The sequence below is a fragment of the Ranitomeya variabilis genome, chromosome 6, assembly GCF_051348905.1.
Source record: "Ranitomeya variabilis isolate aRanVar5 chromosome 6, aRanVar5.hap1, whole genome shotgun sequence".
In the NCBI taxonomy this organism is placed as follows: Eukaryota; Metazoa; Chordata; class Amphibia; order Anura; family Dendrobatidae; genus Ranitomeya; species Ranitomeya variabilis.
In genome coordinates, this window is record NC_135237.1 from 139,619,510 (window position 1) to 139,641,474 (window position 21,965).

A 21,965-nucleotide genomic window follows, 5' to 3' on the forward strand; every position below is an offset into this window, starting at 1 on the left:
GGTGTGTGATGTCCCCACGCGTTAGAACTCTACACTGCATACAGTTGTGGCCAAAAGTATTGACACCCCCTGCAATTCTGTCAGATAATACTCAGTTTCTTCCTGAAAATGATTGCAATCACAAATTCTTTGGTATTATTATCTTCATTTAATTTGTATTAAATGAAAAAACACAAAAGAGAATGAAGCAAAAATCAAAACATTGATCATTTCACACAAAACTCCAAAAATGGGCCAGACAAAAGTATTGGCACCCTCAGCCTAATACTTGGTTGCACAACCTTTAGCCAAAATAACTGCGACAAACCGCTTCCGGTAACCATCAATGAGTTTCTTATAATGCTCTGCTGGAATTTTAGACCATTATTTTTTGGCAAACTGCTCCAGGTCCCTGATATTTGAAGGGTGCCTTCTCCAAACTGCCATTTTTAGATCTCTCCACAGGTGTTCTATGGGATTCAGGTCTGGACTCATTGCTGGCCACCTTAGAAGTCTCCAGTGCTTTCTCTCAAACCATTTTCTAGTGCTTTTTGAAGTGTGTTTTGGGTCACTACCCTGCTGGAAGACCCATGACCTCTGAGGGAGACCCAGCTTTCTCACACTGGGCCCTACATTATGCTGCAAAATTTGTTGGTAGTCTTCAGACTTCATAACGCCATGCACACGGTTAAGCAGTCCAGTGCCAAGGCAGCAAAGCAACCCCAAACCTTCAGGGAACCTCAGCCATGTTTGACTGTAGGGACCGTGTTCTTTTCTTTGATTGCCTCTTTTTTTCTCCTGTAAACTCTATGTTGATGCCTTTGCCCAAAAAGCTCTACTTTTGTCTCATCTGACCAGAGAACATTCTTTCAAAACGTTTTAGGCTTTTTCAGGTAAGTTTTGGCAAACTCCAGCCTGGCTTTTTTATGTCTCGGGGTAAGAAGTGGGGTCTTCCTCGGTCTCCTACCATACAGTCCCTTTTCATTCAGACGCCGATGGATAGTACGGGTTGACACTGTTGTACCCTCGGACTGCAGGGCAGCTTGAACTTGTTTGGATGTTAGTCGAGGTTCTTTATCCAACATCCGCACAATCTTGCGTTGAAATCTCTTGTCAATTTTTCTTTTCCGTCCACATCTAGGGAGGTTAGCCACAGTGCCATGGGCTTTAAACTTCTTGATGACACTGCGCACGGTAGACACAGGAACAGTCAGGTCTTTGGAGATGGACTTGTAGCCTTGAGATTGCTCATGCTTCCTCACAATTTGGTTTCTCAAGTCCTCAGAAAGTTCTTTGGTCTTCTTTCTTTTCTCCATGCTCAATGTGGTACACACAAGGACACAAGACAGAGGTTGAGTCAACTTTAATCCATGTCAACTGGTTGCAAGTGTGATTTCGTTATTGCCAACACCTGTTAGGTGCCACAGGTAAGTTATAGGTGCTGTTAATTATACAAATTAGAGAAGCATCACATGATTTTTTGAACAGTGCCAATACTTTTGTCCATCCCCTTTTTTATGTTTGGTGTGGAACTATATCCAATTTGGCTTTAGGACAATTCTTTTTGTGTTTTTTCATTTAAGACAAATTAAATGAAGATAATAATAAAAAATTTGTGATTGCAATCATTTTCAGGAAGAAACTGAGTATTATCTGACAGAATTGCAGGGGTGTCAATACTTTTGGCCACAACTGTATGTTGGAAAGGATTTTTGAGCAAAAGAGGGCAGTTGTTGACTATCAGCATCAACAAGGCCATCGTTATTCAGTTTAGACTCCACACATAAAACCTCAGGAGTGGACATGGATGTCAGACATATGTACCATCCTGCAAAACTTTGAGGAATCCACCAAGATGATGAGTGGCTATGATGCCATAATTAGCATCACCGTCCTGCTTCTCTGCATTCTGAAAAGCTCTCTGCTCACAATGAAAGAGGATGCATAGCAGGCGGAGCACGAGGACATGGAGCAAGGAACCATAAAGGGTGACTACACACAGCCCAGCCTCATGTCATCCCAATGTGGATTGGTTGACAATGAGGAAGAGGAGGAAGAACAGGAGCTACTTTCATGCGCTATAGACGGTACTACAATCACAGCTGTCATACTGTCTGTTCAGCGTGGATGGTCTGAGGACATGGAGGAGGACATCTTGGTCAGTCATCCTGTTGGTGAGGACACGGAAGGTTTGCCTGTTACCAGTCTGGCACACATGGCTGACTTTATGTTGCGCTGCCTTTTCCGTGACCCTCGCGTTATGAAAATTTACAGTAACACTCATTACTGGTTGATGACACTTCTAGACTCACGCTACACGGAGAACTTTCAATCTCTTTTTCCAGAGGCAGACAGGTGTACTAAAATGGTGCAGTACCATTGTTTTTGAATTATTAAAAAAATTCCCATCTGTAAACGCTGGTGGCAGACATCACAGTTCATTGGATAACCAAGAAGTACAGGCGAGAGAGACACAACTCCAATCCAGCAGAGACAGGGGAACACTGGCAAAGTTCTGGGACAGTTTTCTCAGACCCTCCCATTGCCATGGCCCTGAGGCGCAGGGTAATGTCATAAGGAATGGAATGTTTGGCAAGATGCTGAGGGAGTACCCTGCTGACTATACCAACGTCCTCCGTGATTACTCTGTGCCTTTTAATTATTGGGTATCCAAGCTGGACATGTGGCATGAACTGGCTCTCTACGCCTTGGTGGTCCTGGCCTGCCCTGCCACTAGCATTTTGCCAGAGCGGATTTTTAGTGCCGCTTGTGGAATTATAAAAGATAAGCGCATTTGCCTGTCAACTGAAAATGCAGACAGGCTGACTCTTATAAAAATGAACAATGGCTGGATTGAGCCAGACTTCTCTACACCACCAAATGATAAAAGTGAAACATAACCTCCAATGCATTGTCTTTTTGGGAGGTGTATTCCCATGCACCTCTTCACACCCACACATGGGTATACACTTTCTGATTTTGCTATTTGGTGTCCTCCTCCTTCTTCTTCTCATCCTCATCATCCCCCACCACTAGAACACCAGGGCGAACGTGTTTCGTGATGCTACAGCCAATCTAGTTTTTTGCAAGGTGTCTATGATGCCCATAAATTTTTTTTAAAAACATGTACCCCCAGGGGGAAATTTTTGTCCACCCACGCACTTAGTGTATGGGCATTCCAAGTATAGGAGACCCGCTCCTTTATAATGGGAACATTTTTTTATGAGGTCTTCCTCTATGTCTCTTTCAAGGGGCATTAGAGTTCCTCCTAATTTCTGGCAGGCCTTGCATTCACTACATAAGCAAACACTATGGGAGACCTACTTCCTAATAATGGGAACATTGTTTTCAGGAGGCCCACCTCTATGTCTCTTCCAAGGGTTATTGGAGTGCCTCCCAATTTTTGGCAGGCGATGCATAGGCAAACAGTATGGGAGTAACAAATAAATAATATGAAATGGGTTTACTTTGGGGCAGGCCATGGCTTGCATTCAATGAATAAGAAAACAGTATGGGAGACACACTTTCTTCTAATGGGAACAATTTTGTCATGTGGCCCTCAAGTATATCTTCTGAAAGGGTTATTGGGGTGCATGTAAATTTGGTGCAGGGCAGACCTTGCATTCAATGCATAAGCAAACAGTATGGGAAACACACTTTCTTCTAATGGGAACAATTTTGTCATGAGCCCCACAAGTATGTCTGCTGAAAGTGTTATTGGGGTGCATGTCACTTTGGTGCAGGGCAGGCCTTGCACTCATTGCAACATTTCTTTCCAGAGGCTCTCCTGTATGCCTCGTGAAAGGGGTATTGGGGTGCGTTCTAATTTTTGGCAGCCAGCCACTCACTGCATATGCATTAACAGTATAGGAGACCCACTGTTTAATAATGGCCCTTTAAGAATATTAATGCCACCTGATGCCCCTCTAAAAATAGACTCAGTGAATTTAAGAGTCCCTCCTTTATAAATGAAACAAGATGTGTCTCCTTATGTGTCACACACCACATGGCCAGCTAGGGTTGTTAAATGTTACAATGACATTTCTCAGAGAATGTATTTGTATTGGTTGAAAGCAATGCTGAACTTGAAAAACGCATCAAAAACGCTGCGTGTGAACATAGCCCAAGTAGCAGAGGAACATTTTTGTTTGGGGCTAATTATTTTGCCTTATATACAAGTCATTAACCTGGAAAGGATGTTCCTTAACATATTTCCCAGCAAAATCCAATTTGGTTTCGGTTTTGCATGTTTTTTGGTGCACCTGTAAAAATGGCGTGAAACTCTGACAACATTGTTTACGGCTGTGATGTAGGAGTCAGAAATGCTTTCAGGGGCATTTGCCATGATGATCCCATGTCATTTGAGGAGTATTTCCATCATTTTTAGATCTTAAAAATGGGGGGATCGCAGTACAAATGCTCAGGTTTCCCATAGACTTACATTGGGCTCGTTGTTCTGTCCGAGTACCCGAGTATTACAAATTGCTCGATCCCAGCAATGAGCACCCGAGCATTTTAGTGCTCGCTCATCACTATTAGATACCACCAAAATGTTCCCAAGAAGACGTACTACTCTATGGATGAGCAATATATTACTGATACATTTTTTAACAATTTTTCTGGAGTGTTAGATACAACCGAAATCTGCCCAAGAACATCTAAAACTCTATAGATCAACATAATAATAGCGATAAAATTTTGAACAATTTTTTTGAAGGTTAAATACCAACAAATTGTGTCCCAAAACACATTATAGTTAGAGATGAGTGAATATGTTCGGCTCCCTCCTTATTCGGCAAGCTATAACACTTACCGAATAAGCTGCAAAGGGAACCCGGATACCTGGAGCGCTCCTGCTGATCAGCTGTCCTACGCAGCAGCTGCTTGTATCGTGGATGTGTCACAACACATGCATGGAAAGCCCAACAAACAGGAAAAAAAGTTGTTCTCCGACAACCCTGATAAATGTCGCTTGTGGAAATGTTACTGTTAAAAAATATGCTTTACAGCAGTCACATGCCCGCAAGAACCAATAGACTGCTCAGTTGCCATTATACTATATATAGGCAGCTATGGGGCTCTCAATATATAATGCAGGACTTTGAGTGCAATCCTATTGTGCACAGGAGACTGTAGGGCTATCATGCTGATTATACAGTGTTGTGTGGGCACTTAGAAGACATTATTTGTTATAAATGGGGTATTATTAGTTTTTATTGAGGCAGTCAGGTGGCATTATTTTTTGGGGGGCATTACTTTAACCCCTTTGTTATGATCTGGTGACCTTGGAGCCACATGAAGCTTTCTCTGGAGTCGGTGGAACCTGTACTAACACCGCAACTAGAAGTAGCCGTGGGGTGTGCCTAACATACCCTAGACACCTCGACACAGCCGGAGGACTAAATACCCCTATAGATGGAAATAGGAATGCTACCTTGCCTCAGAGCAGACCCCCAAAGGATAGGCAGCCCCCCACGAATAATGACTGTGAGTACGAGAAGAATAGACACACGCAGGTAGAAAACAGGATTTAGCAAAAGAGGCCACTCTAGCTAAATAGGAAAGGATAGGACAGATTACTAGGCGGTCAGTATTAAAACCCTTCCAAAAATATCCACAGCAGATAATACAAAAAGTTCCACAATCTAACTAAAGACATGGAATGTATATCTGCCACTCCAGAGAATCCAACAAGACTGAGAAAATACTGACACAATCTAAGCTGGACAAGAAAACACAAAGAATAGCACTGAATTGTGAAGCACATAGCATGTGTGCCACAGGAAAAAAAAAACAGACACTTATCTTTGCTGATTTGGCAGAAAGGCAGGAGGAACCATGCAGAGGTCCAACACCTCCCAACAACAATTGACAACTGGCAAGGACTAATGAATCCTACACGCCTAAATACCCCAGTCAGAACTGCAATTAGCAGATACACCTGACCAGGACTGCAACTCAGGGGCAACTGCATTACCACCTACAACCACCGGAGGGAGCCCAAAAGCAGAATTCACAACAGTACCCCCCCTTTGAGGAGGGGTCACCGAACCCTCACCAGAGCCCCCAGGCCGATCAGGACGAGCCAGATGAAAAGCATGAACCAAATCATCAGCATGGACATCAGAAGCAAAAACTCAAGAATTATCCTCCTGGCCATAACCCTTCCATTTGACAAGGTACTGAAGCCTCCGCCTCGAAAAACGAGAATCCAAAATCTTATCAACCACATACTCCAACTCCCCATCAACCAAAACAGGGGCCGGAGGATCAACAGAGGGAACCACGGGCACCACATATTTCCGCAATAAAGATCTATGGAAGACATTATGGATAGCAAAAGAGGCCGGAAGCGCCAATCGAAAAGACACCGGATTAATAATCTCAGAAATCCTATAAGGACCAATAAACCGAGGCTTAAACTTAGGGGAAGAGACCGTCATAGGAACATGACAGGAAGACAACCAAACCAAATCCCCAACCCGAAGCCGGGAACCAACACACCGACGACGGTTAGCAAAACGTTGAGCCTCCTCCTGAGACAACACCAAATTGTCCACCACATGAGCCCAAATCTGCTGTCAACCACAGAATCCACACCAGGACAGTCAGAAGGCTCAACCTGCCCAGAAGAAAAACGAGGATGAAAACCAAAATTACAAAAAAAAGGTGAAACCAAAGTAGCTGAACTAGCCCGATTATTAAGGGCAAACTCGGCCAGTGGCAAAAAGGCCACCGAATCATCCTGATCGGCAGACAAAGCATCTAAAATAAGTCTCCAAAGTCTGATTAGTTCACTCGGTCTGGCCATTTGTCTGAGGATGAAATGCAGAAGAAAAAGACAAATCAATGCCCAGCCTAGCACAAAAGGCTCGCCAAAACCTAGAAACAAACTGGGAACCTCTGTCGGACACAATATTCTCCGGAATACCATGCAAACGAACCACATGCTGAAAAAACAACGGAACCAACTCTGAAGAGGAAGGCAATTTAGGCAAAGGCACCAAATGAACCATCTTAGAAAACCGGTCACAAACAACCCAGATAACCGACATCCTCTGGGAAACCGGAAGATCAGAAATAAAATCCATAGAAATATGCGTCCAGGGCCTCTCAGGGACCGGCAATGGCAAAAGTAACCTACTAGCATGGGAACAACAAGGCTTGGCCCGCGCACAAGTCCCACAGGACTGCACAAAAGAACGCACATCACGTGACAACGAAGGCCACCAAAAGGACCTACCAACCAAATCTCTGGTACCAAAAATACCAGGATGACCAGCCAACACAGAACAGTGAACCTCAGAAATCACTCTACTAGTCCATCTGTCAGGAACAAACAATTTCCCCACAGGACAGCGGTCAGGTCTATCAGCCTGAAATTCCTGAAAAACCCGCCGTAAATCAGGGGAAATGGCAGAAAGGACCACCCCTTCTTTCAGAATGCCGACCGGTTCAAGGACCTCAGGAGAATCAGGCAAAAAACTCCTAGAAAGGGCATCAGCCTTAATATTCTTAGAACCCGGAAGATACGAAACCATGAAATCAAAACGGGAAAAAAACAAGGACCATCGAGCCTGTCTAGGACTCAGCCGTTTGGCAGACTCGAGGTAAATCAAATTCTTATGATCGGTCAGGACCACAATACGGTGCTTAGCTCCGTCAAGCCAATGTCGCCACTCCTCAAACGCCCACTTCATAGCCAACAACTCCCAATTGCCGACATCATAATTGCGTTCAGCAGGCGAAAACTTGCGGGAGAAGAAGGCACACGGTTTCATCAAAGAACCAACAGAATCCCTCTGAGACAAAACGGCCCCTGCCCCAATCTCAGAAGCATCAATCTCAACCTGAAACGGAAGAGAAACATCTGGTTGGTGCAACACCGGAGCAGAAGTAAATCGGCGTTTAAGCTCCTGAAAGGCAGAGACAGCCGCAGAGGACCAATTCGCCACATCAGCGCCTTTTTTCGTCAAATTAGTCAAGGGTTTAACCACGCTGTAGAAGTTAGCAATGAAACGGCGATAAAAATTTGCAAAACCCAAAAATTTCTGAAGGCTCTTCACAGATGTGGGTTGAATCCAATCATGAATGGCCTGAACCTTAACCGGATCCATCTCCATAGATGAGGGAGAAAAAATAAAGCCCAAAAAAGAAACCTTCTGCACCCCAAAGAGACACTTAGACCCCTTCACAAACAAGGCATTGTCACGAAGGATCTGAAATACCATCCTGACCTGTTCCACATGAGACTTCCAATCATCGGAAAAAATCAAAATATCGTCCAAATATACAATCAAGAATTTATCATTATAAGTCCGGAAGATATCATGCATGAAGGATTGAAAAACAGATGGAGCGTTAGTGAGCCCGAATGGCATCACAAGGTATTCAAAATGGCCTTCGGGCGTATTAAATGCAGTTTTCCATTCATCACCCAGCTTAATACGAACAAGATTATATGCCCCCCGAAGGTCAATCTTCGTAAACCAACTAGCCCCCTTAATCCCAGCAAACAAATCGGAAAGCAAAGGTAAAGGGTATTGAAACTTGACCGTGATCTTATTCAAGAGGCGATAATCAATACAAGGTCTCAAGGAGCCATCCTTCTTAGCAACAAAAAAAAAACCTGCTCCCAACGGTGAAGAAGATGGCCGAATATGCCCTTTCTCCAAAGACTCCTTAACATAACTCCGCATGGCGGTATGTTCAGGCACAGACAGGTTGAAAAGTCGGCCCTTAGGAAACTTTCTGCCTGGAATCAAGTTAATCGCACAATCACAGTCCCTATGCGGTGGAAGGGAACTGGACTTGGGCTCATCGAATACATCCTGAAAATCAGACAAAAACTCTGGGATTTCAGAAGAGGAAGAAGAGGAGATTGACATCAAAGGAACATCATTATGAACCCCCTGACAACCCCAACTAGTCACCGACATAGATTTCCAATCCAACACAGGATTATGTACCTGCAACCACGGGAAACCCAGCACGATAACATCATGCAAATTATGCAACACGAGAAATCGACAATCTTCCTGATGGGCTGGCGCCATGTGCATGGTCACCTGTGTCCAAAACTGGGGTTTATTTTTAGCCAAAGGTGTAGCATCAATCCCCCTTAAAGGAATAGGGTTCTGCAAAGGCTGCAAGGGAAAACCACAACGCCTGGCAAACTCAAAATCCATTAAGTTCAAGGCGGCGCCTGAATCCACAAACGCCATGACAGAAAATGATGACAATGAGCAGATCAAGGACACCGATAACAGAAATTTAGGTTGTACAGTACTGATAGTAAATGAACTAACGATCCTTTTTGTCTGCTTAGGGCAGACTGAAATGACATGAGAAGCGTCGCCACAATGACTTTGCTCTAAGGACGACGCCACAGCGCGCACAGTTTGACGCTCCCACAAGCGCCGATCAATCTGAATGGCCAGAGACATAGAATCACTCAGACCGGAAGGTGAGGGAAACCCCACCATAACATCTTTAATGGATTCAGAAAGACCCTTTCTGAAAATTGCAGACAAAGCATCATCATTCCATTTAGTCAACACAGACCATTTTCTAAATTTCTGACAATACAATTCTGCCACCTCTTGACCCTGAGACAGGGCCAACAAGGTTTTCTCCGCTTGATCCACAGAATTCGGTTCATCATATAATAATCCTAAAACCTGAAAAAAGGAATCTACATTAAACAAGGCTGGATTCCCAGATTCCAGGGAAAATGCCCAATCCTGTGGATCGCCATGCAGCAGGGAGATGACAATTTTAACCTGCTGAATGGAATCACCGGAGGATCGCGGTCTCAGAGCAAAAAACAGTTTACAAATGTTTTTAAAACCCCAAAATTTGGACCTATCACCAAAAAACAAATCAGGAGTAGGAATCTTCGGTTCTAAAGCAGGAGTCTGAACAATATAATCAGAAATACCCTGTACCCTAGCAGCAAGCTGGTCTACACGAGAAGCTAATTCCTGAACATCCATGCTGGCACAAGACTCCTCAGCCACCCATAAATAAAGTGGGAAGAAAAGACAAAACAGACTAAAAAAAATGGCTTAACACCTTTCTTCCCTTCTTCTGAGATGCATTTAACTCATTATGGGCCAGTTGTACTGTTATGATCTAGTGACCTTGGAGCCGCATGAAACTTTCTCTGGAGTCGGTGGAACCTGTACTGACCGCAAATCCTGAACTAACACCGCAACTAGAAGTAGCCGTGGGGTGTGCCTAACATACCCTAGACACCTCGACACAGCCGGAGGACTAAATACCCCTATAGATGGAAATAGGAATGCTACCTTGCCTCAGAGAAGACCCCCAAAAGATAGGCAGCCCCCCTCGAATAATGACTGTGAGTAGGAGAAGAATAGACACACGCAGGTAGAAAACAGGATTTAGCAAAAGAGGCCACTCTAGCTAAATAGGAAAGGATAGGACAGATTACTAGGCGGTCAGTATTAAAACCCTTCCAAAAATATCCACAGCAGATAATATAAAAAGTTCCACAATCTAACTAAAGACATGGAATGTATATCTGCCACTCCAGAGAATCCAACAAGACTGAGAAAATACTGACACAATCTAAGCTGGACAAGAAAACACAAAGAATAGCACTGAATTGTGAAGCACATAGCATGTGTGCCACAGGAAAAAAAAACCAGACACTTATCTTTGCTGATTTGGCAGAAAGGCAGGAGGAACCATGCAGAGGTCCAACACCTCCCAACAACAATTGACAACTGGCAAGGACTAATGAATCCTGCACGCCTACATACCCCAGTCAGAACTGCAATCAGCAGATACACCTGACCAAGACTGCAACTCAGGGGCAACTGCATTACCACTTACAACCACCGGAGGGAGCCCAAAAGCAGAATTCGCAACACCCCTTCCCGACATGCGCTGTACATATACTGCTCTGCGGGAGCTGCGTTCCTCCAAAAAGCAGTATATGAACGGTGGCACTATCGCGCAGCCTCGTGCTGAGCGCCGTGGCGATCGGGTGCGGGTGTCAGCTCTATTTGAGAGATGACACCCTGCAGCAACGCCCACTATCAGTGCTAGAACCGATCACGTATCTTTAACCCCTCTAATACCGCTGTCAGTAGTGACAGCAACATTACGAAGAATCAACAACGAAGAAAAGAAGAGGCAGCACTCACCGATCCTCTGAGACAGGTATCTTTATTTTCTCACAGTAAAATCTTCACGGCCGGGGGTACAGATGTACAGAGTGCGGCAAGCCTGACGACGGCCGTTTCGCGCCTACCTGGCGCTTCTATGGGTCAGTGAGTGAGCGCTCCCCATGCCGGGGGAAGTAGATGTCCGGAGGCGAAACACCTCCCCTCACCAACTCCTCCCGTCCCACGGAATGCCCTACCCACAGCCAAAATACATAAAACCAAGTTAAAAACAACAATATACACAAATCGCTATATCAAACAAAACACTATACCATGATAACTCAGCTTATGTTACTAACCATTCTCCTAACTTAGATCGTCCTTTAACTAGCAGAACTTAAAGCACACGGGCGGAGCTTACTGTTTTAGAGTCCCCCCCTATTAAATGTATCCACTAGGGAAAAAGCTGGATCCAATCTCCATTCAGTATCTTCCCATTATAGAGCGCATCCATTATCATTACGCATGACAAAACTAGACTTGACGAACCTGGAATAAAACTACACTTAGGCAAACCCACCAACGATGCACTGACTGTCTCATAAAAAAATGGACATGTCGACCCGGTCATTAAAACCTTTGGTTTCCTTTAGGGGTACTTTGTTCTAGCCTGTTATTTTTATCTCTGGATACTCTGCAACGGACCAATATGTCCCTCAATCTCGTACTGCTCTTATTAGATATTAGCGGTCCTCTGGTTACTACTAATAAGTGCAGTAACCACCGCTGTGGACACTGTCCACATTGTAGATATCATATTACAGGACAAATTCTTAACATAGGTCCAATTAAACACACAGTTAATGAATTTATATCTTGCAAGACGAAATACGTAGTGTATGTAGTGTACTGTCCATGCGGGCGGTTCTATATAGGCAAAACCATACGCTGCCTCTATGTGCGGTTTTGCGAACACTTTAAATCAGTTGCTACAGGTAAGGGAGTACCCAGGTTGATCAGCCATATTCACGACACTCATGGAGGAGACCCTAACGTTATGAGATTTGCAGGGATAGAGAAAGTGACCTTGCCTATTCAGGGAGGTAACCTGCATAATATGTTGTTAAAAAAGGAGGCAAGATGGATTATGCAGACAGGAGCCTTGGGCCCGTTAGGTTTTAATGACCGGGTCGACATGTCCATTTTTTTATGAGACAGTCGGTGCATCGTTGGTGGGTTTGCCTAAGTGTAGTTTTATTCCAGGTTCATCAAGTCTAGTTTTGTCATGCGTAGTTGTGGCGCCCCCACTGCCGCAGGGCCGAGGGGTACCCGGTACCGGGCCTCTGAGTCTCTGCTTCTGGGGTTGTCACGGCGGCTAGGCCCCGGTCCGTGACCCTGCCGTGGGGAGCACAGTGAATGATCGGTGTGGATAGTGGTGGTGGTGCGGTGCAGTAAATAACGAGGACACCAGGTTGCAGTCTCTTTACCTTTTTACTGGAGATCTCTGAGTCCTCAGTCCAGAATATGGTTCACCAGGCTGCGCAAGTCCGGCCGGTCCAATGGCACCTACAGAGTTCACTTCACAGGTGGAAATCGGTGCCTTCCTTCTTAGCGCTATGTGTTGTAGTCCTTCCCTGCTGTGCTTACGGAAAGTACCCCACAACTGTTGTGTCTGTTTCTCGTGTTCCCTCACAACTCGATTAAATGATGTTCTTCTAATCCTCCGTCCCTCCCTGATGTTACGGTTGGAACGGCACCCGTTTGTCGGATAGGCCTGGAGTTCTTCCGGGACCCTAGAGACGCCCCTCTCCCGCAATTGCCTCCCAAGACTTCATAGGTGATTTAGGTGAGACAGCCTGCCTGAGACTGACTGTCCTGCCGCTGTTTAGAGTATTGCTTGAAGCTGGTTATTGTAATACTCCCTCGGCGTTCCGGCCACCGGTAGTGCGCCTCAGTAGGATGTTGCTCCGGTCTTACAGCACGACCCCTACTGGTATTCTCCTATCGCTTGATCTCGTTTCTCACTCAGCACAATCTATCTCGCTTCTAATCCTTTCTTGGGTCCCGCCGCTTCCCGGAGCTGGCGCGGACCCGTTACGTTCTTTTCAATGCCAAGCCTCTGTCAGGATCCCACCCCTGACAGAGACCCTACTGTCTCTTCCTCCACAACACCCTCTGCCACCAGGTGTTGCTTCGTCCAATCCAGTCAGCTTTCTCATCTAACTTCCTGCCTGACCCCCAGTTTACCCACTATGGTGGGGAGTGGCCTAATGAATAGCACCCTTAGCTCCCCCCGGAGGCCCGGCTGTGAAAATGTATTGGTGACTGTGATACCTGATTAGATGAACTCCTTCAGTGCCATCAGACGCGCCATAGCTCCCCATAGTGGCGGAGCCACAGTACTGCAACGACCAGGACTCTGGGGCGCTGCATAATGATAATGGATGCGCTCTATAATGGGAAGATACTGAATGGAGAGTGGATCCGGCTTTTTCCCTATTGGATACATTTAATAGGGGGGGACTCTAAAACAGTAAGCTCCGCCCATTTACTTTAAGTTCTGCTAGTTAAAGGACGATCTAAGTTAGGAGAATGGTTAGTAACATAAGCTGAGTTATCATGGTATAGTGTTTTGTTTGATATAGCGATTTGTGTATATTGTTGTTTTTAACTTGGTTTTATGTATTTTGGCTGTGGGTAGGGCGTTCCGTGGGACGGGAGGAGTTGGTGAGGGGAGGTGTTTCGCCTCCGGACATCTACTTCCTCCGGCATGGGGAGCGCTCACTCACTGACCCGTAGAAGCGCCAGGTAGGCGTGAAACGGCCGTCATCAGGCTTGCCGCACTCTGTGCATCTGTACCCCCGGCCGTGAAGATTTTACTGTGAGAAAATAAAGATACCTGTCTCGGAGGATCGGTGAGTACTGCCTCTTCTTTTCTTAGTTGTGGATTCATCGGCATGTATATTCGGCGAGAGCACCCGTGATCCAGCGGCTATACTCCAATTGCAGGTGGGCAGGCTCAGCTACACTCACAAGCGGTGGTGCGGTCAGCTGTGTTTCTTTTGAGATTGACATTGCGAAGAATCATACAAGTAATGAGCTCCCTGCCCGCTTTCACCAGGACAAAGAAATGCAATCGCGTTGTTCTGATGGTCTCCATGGAGACCCTTGGCTGCAAGATGGCCGCGGGTCCTTCGGGGTCCTGCAAGTAAGGTGGCTTGTGAGCGCCTGCTGAGATGCCTGACATGCCTCCTTTGCTGCCTGTAAGATGCTGCTCCAATACTCTGCTGCGCAGAAGCATTGCAGAGCATCAGAACAGCAATATCATGCTATACAGTGATATCCCAGGATGAGACAATGTAAAAGTAAAAAAAAGTGTCAAAATATTTTTTTAAGATACCCAAATAAAGAAAAAAAAGAAATATTTTTCTAATAAATAAATATATTTATGTAAATTAAAAAATAAACAATAAAAGTACACATATTTGGTATCGCACGTCCGTAATAACTCGCTCTATAAAACTGTCCCATTAGCTAATCCCTTCAGTGAACACCATAAAAAAAAACAACGAGACAAAAAACAATGCTGTTGGGGGTTTCATCTGTCACGTCACTTGGAGACTTAGATGGAAATCCCGGTATAAGTGCTCAGCGTAGAGTGCCGGATAAATAGGATCATAAATGTTATGTAAAATGTACCCAATAAAAGCTTCAGCTCAATCCACAAAAAAAGCAAACCCAGGTCCGTCATCTGTTAATGGAAATTTAGGGGGCTTCCACATTACTGGTAGCACAAAGACTCTGGAAAAGCTTAATGGCTTCTGTGCCCCCGAAAAGAAATTCAGCAAAATCTCCGCTCACAAATCCAAATGCCCCCCCTCTCCATTCTGAGCCCCAGTGTGCCTAAATTACATTTAGTGTTCATATATTTGGCATTTCTGTAGTGATGAGAACCCGCTTAATTAACAGGTGCGTGTTTCCAGAAGCATGAGCTGGGCATAATGTACTGGTCACTACAACAGCAGTTTGCAATTTTCACTCAGCAACATCCACTGCTGCTTGTATCTAGAAAACACTCATGAAGTGAAAATCGTCACTAAATCTGCAGATAAATTCCCAAAGGGTTATAATTTTCAAAATGGGGTCACTGCAAACTATTCTAGGAAAATCTGCATTCCAGGAGGCAAATAGCGATCCGTCCCTCCTGAGTCTCTCCGTATGGCTAAGTAGTACTGTACAGCCACATATGGGGTATTGCCTCATTCAGTAGAAATTGTGGGACAAATTTGAAGCCATTTTTAGCCAATTCCCAGTATGAAAATGTAAAACTTGGGGTAACACACAATTTTGGTGGTAAAAATGTAAATTATTTTATCTTCACTGCCCAATGGTATAAAAGTCTGACACATCTGAGGTGTCAATACAATCGCTGCACCCCTAGAGGAATTAATTTATAGGTTTGGTTTGTAAAATAGGGTCACTTATGGGGGGGTTCTGCTGTGTTGGCTCCTCAGGGGCTCTGCCAATGTAACACGGCACCCTCAAACCAGTGCAGCAAAATCTGCACTATAATGTGGCGTTTCTTCTCTTTTGAGCTTTGCACTGTGCCTCAAAAGTAGTTTTCGATGACATATGGGGTATCAGTAAACTCAGGAGAAATTGCACAGCAAATTTTGGGGTCCAGTTTCTCCTGTTACTCTTGTGAAAATACAAGATTTGGAGATAAAAAAAGATTTTTGCTAGAAAAATGTGATTTTTTTAATTTTCACAGCTTAACATTATACATTTCTGTGAAGCACCAGGAGGTTCAAGGTATTCAATACACATCTAGATAAGTTCCCAAAGGGGTCTAGTTTCCAAAATGGTGGCAATTGTGGAGGGTTTCCACTGTTTAGGCACATCAGGGGATCTCCAAACACGACATGGCATCCGCTAATTATTCCAGCAAATTTTGCATTCAGTAAGTCAAATGGCACTCCTTCCCTTCTAAGCCCTGCCGTGCACTAAAACAGTTATTTTCCTCCACATATTGGGTATCTGCACAAACCACCTGGAAGACCTGTAATACCGACCATACGTCCAAAATTATTAAATAACATTAAGTTTATTAATAAAACAGGTAGATTATACCAGAAAAATCAATGCACAAATAGTGTAAATAGTACATAAAATATTACAATTTAAAAACAAAGGAGCGCTACATCCAGTACAAAAAGGACACCCACAATTGCAACCTTTTGCAGCAAAGATATTAGCTACCACATTGTGTATAAATAACCACAAAAACCTCTCTGACATATTTAAGTCAGAAGCAAAGGCTATAATTAGCCCATATAGCAAAAAGAAATATACCTACTCAAAACAACATGCTTTAACTGGAGAAATAAGAGTTAAACTAGGTATGAATAAAGTAGAAAAAGTTCAAATTTATTAAAGATACACATAACATAGACTGGACATTTTACATGAATAAAATAAGATGGTACATGTGCAGAGACAGCACATAGGGGTAACCATAGCCCTCCAACAACCCAGGTCACTTGAAGCCTATCAATCCATATGTAAAGTGCATGTGCATAGTGCAAGGGCACAAGACAATAGGTGTGCTGCCAGGTGAAGACCCTATCTAACGCCGCAGTGGGGAAATAATCACTTCATAGGGGGTTGGCAGACACTTACCGCTGACAGAGGTTGGAGGGTCCTAGGGCGAGTGTGAAGATAGAAGCCCCCCGACGCGCGTTTCGCGTCCCTAATCGACCGCTTTAATTGTGTATTACTAGTAAAAAGTTATATATATATAAAAAGTGCAAGTGCAGAAATACACCAGTAGGTGTCAGTGTATATGAGTCATATAGAAATGACCGAGCGAAAAGTGCAGGGAATAAGAGATAAGACCAAAGTTGAATGTAACTTACTAAGTGTTAGATATTTGGTCACCTGGATGGCACCATCTTTGTTGACATCCCTGTTGGCACCGTGAGAAAAACTCTCATGTGCTAGCGGGGATGTAACCAAGGTCACTGCAGTTCAGGCCGGCTGGGAATGGAGCCTCAGTGACCAGAGGTAACCTTGATGATGTCAACGCCAGTCACTGATGCTGCTCTCACAGCCGTTCAGTCACCAGTGGTTCTCAGCCTGGACGGTCACATTTTGGCACTGTCCAGATTGAAAACGGTTTTCCCCCAGACATGGATTACGGCGTGGGACATAACAACAGAGAGGTGAGGGATATTGTTATTTTTTTTGTTTTATTACAGGGGAAGGAGAGCTTCAGAGGAAAAAACGTTTGGTGAGGATAACTGTGTTTGTTTTTTTTAAATAAAAAAGGAAAACTGTGTTTTGTTTAATTTCTAATAGAGGACTTTATTCTGGCTGTGTCTTTATTTACAATACAACTGTAGGATTAGTAATGGATAGGTGTCTCCATCATTAAGACGTGGGCTTGATGTCACCTCACAATACAAAGGTGACATCAACCTCACAAATATTAACCCCACTTGCCACCGCTACAGGGAAGAGCAGGACAAAGTGCCGGAATTGGCGCATCTAATAGATGTGCCTTTTCTGGGCAGCTGCGGGCTGCTATTTTTAGGCTGAGGGGCCAATATCCATGGCCCCTTACCAGCCTGAGAATACCAGCCCCCAGCTGTCTGCTTTAACAAGGCTGGTTGTCAAAAATGGGGGAACCCAATGCCGTATATTTAAATAATTTATTTAAATAATTTAAAAATACGGCGTGGGGACCTCTCTATTCTTGATAGCTAGCCTTGCTGAACCTGACAGCTGAGGGCTGCAGCCCCCAGCTGTGAATTTTACCTGGCTGGTTAAAAAAAATACAGGGGAACCCATGCAGTTGTTTTTTTTTAATTATTTATTTACAGCTCAGGAGCCGGCTAATAAATACTCTCATCAGCTGCTCCTGCTCTCGCTGTTATTAACGGCAGCGGGTGTCGGATGATGAGAGCAGTTGTCCCATCAGCTGACACCAGTGACCGGAGGTAAACTTTTACCTCCGATCACAGCTGAGTGCTCACGCTGTCTTTTGACAGCGTGGGAACCGTGGCTTTGACCGGCTGGGATGATTTCAGCACCAATCAGGAGCGGTGTTTGACGTGCTGTCATGCACATGACAGGGCGACAAACACCTGGTGTTCGAGCAGCCGAACCCGAACAGTAACACAAACTTCCTGGTGAAGTCCATGTTCGGTGTCCATGCCCGAACAGTAGGTATTTGGAGCATACGCCGAACTTTACTGTTCGGGTTCGCCCATCTCTAATCATTGGCTTTCATACAGCGTGTTTTGTTATGTAGAAGTAACAGTCATATTTTAACACATACTCAATATGAAGTGCTAACATTAGTGGACATCTTGCAGCAGTATTATTTTGTCCTTTTATAGTAGTCATTTTGATAATATTTGTGTTTGTATAGTGTATTTTAGGTTAGCAACATTAGTATATTGTAATTATATATGCATAGATCCTTTTTTAAATGGCAGGGGGAGGGTTGCGTGGGGAGACTTGCACTTTGGGCTTGGGACCCTGATCTTTTAGGACCCTAGCAAAACCTCTGTTGAGAGTGTAAAAATAGCAAGTTTTCTGTGTGGTTGTTTTTTTAATATAAATATTAACAAAAATTAAAAAAAATGAACAGAATTTTTTATATACAGTGGGGAAAATAAGTATTTGATACACTGTCGATTTTGCAAGATTTCCCACCTACAAAGAATGGAGAGGTCTGTAATTTTTATTGACGGTACACTTCAACTCTGAGAGACAGAATCTAAGAATAAAAACCAGAAAATCACATTGTAAGATTTTTAAATAATTAAATTGCATTTTATTGTATACAATAAGTATTTAGCCACCTATCAATCAGGAAGAATTCTGTCTCTCACAGACCTGATAGTTTTTCTTTATGAAGCCATCCTACTCTGCACTCATTACCTGTATTAATTGCACCAGTTTGAACTCATTACCTGTATAAAAGACACCTGTCCACACGCTCTATCAATCACACTCCAACCTCTCCACTATAGCCAAGACAAAGAGCTGTCGAAGGAAACCAGGGACAAAAATTAGACCTGCACAAGGCTGGGACGAGCTACAGGAAGTAGCAAAGTAGCTTGGTGAGAAGGCAACAACTGTTGGCACAATTACTAGAAAATTTAAAAAACACAAGATGACTGTCAATTTTCCTCGGTCTGGGGTGCAAGCTCTCACCTCATGGGGTAAGGACCTTCTAAGAAAGGTCAGAAGTCAGCCCCGAACTACATGGGCGGACCTGGTCAATGACCTGAATAGAGCTGGGACCACAGTCTCAAACATTACCATTAGTAACACACTACACTGTCAAGGATTAAAATCTTTCAGGGCACGCAAGGTCCCCTTACTCACTCCAACACATGTCCAGCCATGTTTGAAATTTGACAATGACCATCTGGATGATACAGAGAAGGTATGGGAGAAAGTCATGTGGTCAGATGAGACCAAAATAGAACTTTATGCTATCATCTCCACTCGCTGTGTTTGAAGGAATGAGTACAACCCCAAGAACACCTTCCCAACCATGAAGCATGGTGGGGGAAACGTCTTACTTTGGGGATACTTTTCTGCAAAGGGGACAGGACAACTACACCGCATTGAAGGGAGGATAGATGGGGTCATGTATTCCAAGATTTTGGCCAACAACCTCCTTCCCACAGTAAGAGCATTGAAGATGGGTCGTGTATGGAACTTACAGCATGACAATAACCCAAAACACACAGCTAGGGCAACTAAGGAGTGTTTCCTGTTGTGAATTCCGTTCTCGGGCTCCCTCCTGTGGTCGTGAATGGTACTTTGGTGAGTTCTGTCCTTGGACACCCTATGGTGGCTTTGAGTGGAACTGCTGATCTTTGAGGTTGGCTTTCTCAGCTGCCCTCGTTTATTGCTTCTGCTCGCTTCCCTATTTAACTCTGCCCAGGTCGTTAGTTCATGCCAGCTGTCAATGTCTCAGTACTGGTTCAGATCTCTCTTGGAATTCTCAGATGACCTGACTACTCCAGCAGAAGCTAAGTCCTTTCTAGTCATTTGCTGTTTATTGGTTTTGAATATATTTTTCAGTACATGCTATGTTTCAGTCCAGCCTGCTATTATGATATTTCCTTGCTAGCTGGAAGCTCTGGGGGTGCAGAGCTGCACCTCCACACCGTGAGTCGGTGTGGAGGTTTTTTTGCACACTCTGCGTGGTTTTTGTAGTTTTTTATACTGACCGCATAGTTCCCTTTCCTATCCTCTGTCTTTCTAGAGAAGATTCGGCCTCCTTTGCTAAAATCTGTTTCATTCCTGTGTTTGTCACTTCCCTTTTAACTCACAGTTAATATTTGTGGGGGGCTACCTTTACTTTGGGGAATTTCTCTGAGGCAAGGTAGGCTACTATTTCTATCTTTAGGGGTAGTTAGCTCTTAGGCTGTGAAGAGGCGTCTAGAGAGAGTTAGGTACGCTCCACGGCTATTTCTAGTGTGTGTGATAGGATTAGGGATTGCGGTCAGTAGAGTTACCACTTCCTCAGAGCTTGTCCCAAGTTTTCTATTTTAACCATCAGGTCACTTTGGGTGCTCCTAACCACCAGGTCATAACAGTACAGCTGGCCAGCAAAGCGTTAATGCATCTCAAAAGAGGGATAAGAGAAGTTCAGAGTCAATTTTTTTTTCTTTGCAGCTTGTTTTGTCTTTCTTTTCCCCTTAACCTCTGGGTGGTTCAGGACTCAGGTGTAGATATGGATATTCAAGGTTTGTCCTCTTGTGTGGATCAACTCACTGCTAGGGTACAGAGTATTCAAGATTATGTAGTTCAGAATCCGATATTAGAGCCTAGAATTCCAATTCCTGATTTGTTTTCTGGGGATAGATCTAAGTTTTTGAATTTCAAAAATAATTGCAGGCTGTTTCTTGCTCTGAAACCCCGCTCCTCTGGTGATCCCATTCAGCAAGTAAAGATTATTATTTCTTTGTTGCGTGGTGACCCGCAAGACTGGGCATTCTCCCTTGAGCCAGGAAATCCTGCATTGCTTAATGTGGATGCATTTTTTCTAGCGCTTGGATTGCTTTATGACGAACCTAATTCTGTGGATCAGGCAGAAAAGATCTTGCTGACTCTATGTCAGGGTCAGGATGAGGCAGAAGTATATTGCCAGAAGTTTAGAAAGTGGTCTGTGCTTACTCAATGGAATGAGTGTGCCCAGGCAGCAATTTTCAGAAAGGGTCTTTCTGAAGCACTTAAGGATGTTATGGTGGGGTTCCCCACGCCTGCTGGTCTGAATGAGTCAATGTCTTTGGCCATTCAGATTGATCGGCGTTTGCGCGAGCGCAAAGTTGTGCACCATTTGGCAGTGTCCTCTGAGCGGAGGCCTGAGCCTATGCAATGTGATAGGACTTTGACCAGAGCTGAACGGCAAGAACACAGACATCAGAATGGGCTGTGTTTTTACTGTGGTGACTCCTCTCATGCTATCTCTGATTGTCCTAAGCGCACTAAGAGGTTCGCTAGGTCTGTCACCATTAGTACTGTGCAGCCTAAATTTCTTTTATCTGTTACTCTGATTTGCTCATTGTCGTCCTACTCTGTTATGGCATTTGTGGATTCGGGCGCTGCCCTGAACTTGATGGACTTGGAGTTTGCCAGGCGCTGTGGTTTTTCCTTGGAGCCTTTGCAGTGTCCTATTCCCTTAAGGGGGATTGATGCTACACCATTGGCCAAGAATAAACCTCAGTACTGGACTCAGCTGACCATGTACATGGCTCCCGCACATCAGGAAAATATCCGCTTTTTGGTGTTGCATAATTTGCATGATGTTGTCGTGTTGGGTTT

The 21,965-nt window shown here is 44.3% G+C and overlaps 1 protein-coding gene across 1 annotated transcript in view; it reads right to left on the reverse strand.

Moving 5' to 3' along the window:
• Nucleotides 1-21,965, reverse strand: part of LOC143782014 (transmembrane channel-like protein 2) — a 279,149-nt gene that overhangs the window by 204,633 nt on the left and 52,551 nt on the right. The window lies entirely within an intron of this gene.